The sequence below is a fragment of the Mandrillus leucophaeus genome, unplaced genomic scaffold (genome assembly GCF_000951045.1).
Source record: "Mandrillus leucophaeus isolate KB7577 unplaced genomic scaffold, Mleu.le_1.0 Scaffold64, whole genome shotgun sequence".
Classification (NCBI taxonomy): Eukaryota; Metazoa; Chordata; class Mammalia; order Primates; family Cercopithecidae; genus Mandrillus; species Mandrillus leucophaeus.
In genome coordinates this window covers 4172982-4177174 of record NW_012106919.1, presented here as the reverse complement: position 1 = coordinate 4177174, position 4193 = coordinate 4172982, and positions in this window count along the sequence as shown.

The following is a 4193-nucleotide window of genomic DNA, read 5'->3' as shown; positions in this document are numbered from 1 at the left end:
TTACATGAATCTTTGGTAAATAAAACTGGCTTTAAAATTATTGATAAAATTAGGCCAGGCATGGTGGCTCACATCCATAATCCCAACACTTTGGGAGGTCAAGGCAAGAAGATTGCTCGAACCCAGGAGTTTAGACAAGCCTGGGCAACGTAGCAAGACCCAGTCTCTACAAAAAATAGAAAAATTAGCCAAGTGTGGTGGCAAATGCCTATAGTTCCAGCTATTCGGGAGGCTGAACTGGAAGGATTACCTGACCTTGGGGAGGTCAAGGCTGCAGTGAGCTGTGATTGCGCCACTGCACTCCATACTGAGCAACAGTGAGACTCTGTCTCAAAAAAATTATTGGTAAAAATAGAAATGTCATCAGAATTGTCAGCATACATTTTTGTCTGACTTAATTGAACAAATGGTTTTATATTTGTCTCTGTCTCTCTATATTAAGGTGTCAGGGTTTGTCACAAAGGTTGTGAGACTATAAACCCAGCCAAAAACAGGGTAATCTTTGTTTGTGCGATTTTTTTCTTTTTGTCAAATAAGACTAATTTAATATTGTTGGTTCAATGAAAATAGCTGAATCTTCTGAGTTAACAGCAAAAGGCATTTAACTTTAAGGTTCTTACTTAACTATTCACCTGCTATTCTGACTTTAAAAATGATTAACTGGGAAATAACTTTAAATAATAATTAGTTTTGTATAATGTCTCGGTTTTCAGAAGTAATGTAGAGAAACTGTTAAAATGAAAATGAGTACATGTAAGTAAGATAAATGCTTATAAGTGGATTTTATGTATAATTTAAAAATTTTTAATTATTTTGAATTAGGTAATAAATTCTCATTAAATGTCTGGGTAATTTCCAAGAATGAAAAGGAACGAACAGCTGGGCATGGTGGCTCACGCCTGTAATCCCAGCACTTTTGGAAGCCAAGGCAGGCAGATCACCTGAGGTCGGAACCTTTAAGAAAAGGTTATGATGTAGAAAAACATATTTTTAAAATTGCGGAATGATTTCATCTATAAAATGCTAACATCCATCAGACAGTTCAGCGTTTTCTGCACTAAAATTTAAGGTTTCAAAGGATAAGTATTCTAGCTGATATATACTTCTGCAAGTTGTGCTCTTATTGAAAATAAATTGTGTCATTTGGAGGTTATTTGAAAGTTATTTATTGAAGAAGGTTAAAAAATCAGTAAGTAGGGGAGCGAGATGTGAAAAAAAAGTTATGGCATATTTTTGGTAAGGAATGCTATAAAGAAAAAAGAATAATTTTGTATGAAAAAGGATCTTGTATGGTAAATTTTTGTCCTAAAGCAAAACGACTGATTATTTAAGAAAGAGTACAAATTAGGAACCCCAAGCATATCGTAGTTATGTGTAAGTTATGACAAGGTTAGTGAAGGAGAATTTATCAAAGGAATTTTGTGTGTGATTAAGTTAGCTATAATTTAAAAGGAAGTGTTTACAATAGTCTTTCTAAAGAATGATCCCCAGCTGGGCATGGTGGCTCGTGCCTGTAATCCCAGCACTTTGGGAGGCCGAGTCGGGTTTATCACGAGGTCAGGAGATCGAGACCATCCTGGCTAACACGGTGAAACCCCGTCTCTACTAAAAATACAAAAAATATTAGCCGGGTGTGGTGGCAGGCGCCTGTAGTCCCAGCTACTCGGGAGGCTGAGGCAGGAGAATGGCATGAACCCGGGAGGTGGAGCTTGCAGTGAGCTGAGATACACCTGCACTCCAGCCTGGGCAACAAAGAGAGACTCCTTCTCAAAAAAAAAAAAAAAAGAATGATCCCCAGAGATTGGCAAGACGGTCAAGTAGGAATAGCTACAGTCTGCAGCTCCCAGCAGGACCAACACAGAAGGCGGGTGATTTCTGCATTTCCAACTGAGGTATCCTGTTCATCTCACTGGGACTGGTTAGGCAGTGGGGACAGCCCACAGAGGGTGAGCAAAGGTAGGGTGGGGCGTCACCCCACCCAGGAAGTGCAAGCCGGGGGCCTCCCTCCCCGAGCCATGGGAAGCCATGATGGACTGTGCTATCTGGCTCAGATACTACGCTTTTCCTATGATTTTTGCAATCCAATCCGCAGACCAGGAGATTCCCTCGTGTGCCTACACCACCAGGGCCCTGGGTTTCAAGCACACAACTGGGTGGCTATTTGGGCAGACACCGAGCTAGCTGCAGGAGTTTTGTTTTGTTTTGTTTTTTCTTACCCCAATGGTGCCTGGAACCCCAGCGAGACAGAACCATTCACTCACCTGGAAAGGGGGCTGAAGCCAGGGAGCCAAGTGATCTCTCTCAGCGGGTCCCACTCCCACAGAGCCCAGCAAGCTAAGAACCACTGGCTTGAAATTCTCACTGCCAGGCCAGCAGTTTGATGTCAATTTGGGATGATCAAGCTTGGTGTGGGGAGGGGCGTCCACCATTACTGAGGCTTGAGTAGGTGGTTTTCCCCTGACAGTGCTAAGGAGGCCAGGAAGTTCAGATTGGGCGGAACACACCACAGCATGGCAAAGCAGCTGTGGCCAGACTGCTTCTCTAGATTGCTCCTCGCTGGGCAGGTAATCTCTGAAAGAAGGGCAGCAGCCCCATCCGGGGCTTATACATAAAACTCCCATCTGCCTGGGACAGAGCACCCGGGGGAAGGGGAGGCTGTGGGCACAGCTTCAGCAGACTTACACATTCCTGCCTGCCAGCTCTGAAGAGTGCAGCAGATCCTGACAAGGAGCATTCTCCCAGCACAGCACTTGAGCTCTGCTGAGGGACAGACTGCCTCCTCAAGTGGGTCCCTGATCCCCGTGCCTCCTGACTGGGAGAGATTTCCCAACAAGGGTTGAAAGACACCTCTTACAGGAGAGATCCAGCTGGCATCAGGCCGGTGCCCCTCTGGGATGAAGCTGCAGAAGAAGGAGAGGCAGCAACCTTTGCTGTTCTGCAGCCTCCGCTGGTGATACCCAGGCAAACAGGGTCTGGAGTGGACCTCCAGCAAACTGCAGCAGACCTGCAGAAGAGGGTCCTATTAGTAGAAAAACTAACAAACAGAAAGCAACAACATCAACATCAACAAAAGAACCTCCACACAAATACCCCATCCAAAGGTCATCAGCCTCAAAGATCAAAGGTAAATAAATCCACGGAGATGAGGAAAAACCAGCGCAAAAATGCTAAAAATTCCAAAAACCAGAATGCCTCTTCTCCTCCAAATGATTGCAACTCCTCTCCAGCAAGGGCGCAAAACTGGATGAAGAATAAGTTTGATGAATTGACAGAAGTAAGCTTCAGAAGGTGAGTAATAACTAACTACTCTGAGCTAAAGGAGCATATTCTAATCCAATGCAAGGAAACTCAGAACCTTGAAAAAAGGTTACAGAAACTGCTAACTAGAATGACCAGTTTAGAGAAGAATATAAACGACCTGATGGAGCTGAAAAATACAGCACAAGAACTTCGTGAAGCATACACAAGTATCAATAGTCGAATCAATCAAGCAGAAGAAAGGATATCAGAGATTTAACATCAACTGCTGAAATAAGGCTTGAAGACAAGATTAGAAAAAAAAAATGAAAAGGAACGAACAGCTGGGCATGGTGGCTCACGCCTGTAATCCCAGCACTTTTGGAGGCCAAGGCAGGCGGATCACCTGAGGTCGGGAATTTGAGACCAGCCTGACCAACATGGAGAAACCTTGTCTCTACTGAAAATACAAAAATTAGCTGGGTGTGGTGGCACATGCCTGTAATCCCAGCTACTCAGGAGGCTGAGGCAGGAGAATCACTTAAACTCAGGAGGCGGAGGTTGCGGTGAGCCGAGATCATGCCATTGCACTCCAGCTTGGGCAACAAGAGTGAAACTCCATCCAAAACAAAAGAAAGAAAAAGAACAAAAAAAGCCTCCAAGAAATATGGGACTAGGTGAAAACACCAAACCTACGATTGATTGGGGTACCTGAAAGTGATGGGGAGAATAAAGCCAAGTTGCAAAACACACTTCAGGATATTATCCAGGAGAACCTCTCCAACCTAGCAAGACAGGTCAACATGCTGATTCAGGAAATACAGAGAACATCACTGAGATACTCCTTGAGAAGAGCAACCCAAAGACACATAATCGTCAGATTCTCCAAGGTTGAAATGAAGGAAAAAATGTTAAGAGCAGCCAGAAAGAAAGGTCAGGTTACCTACAAAGGGAAG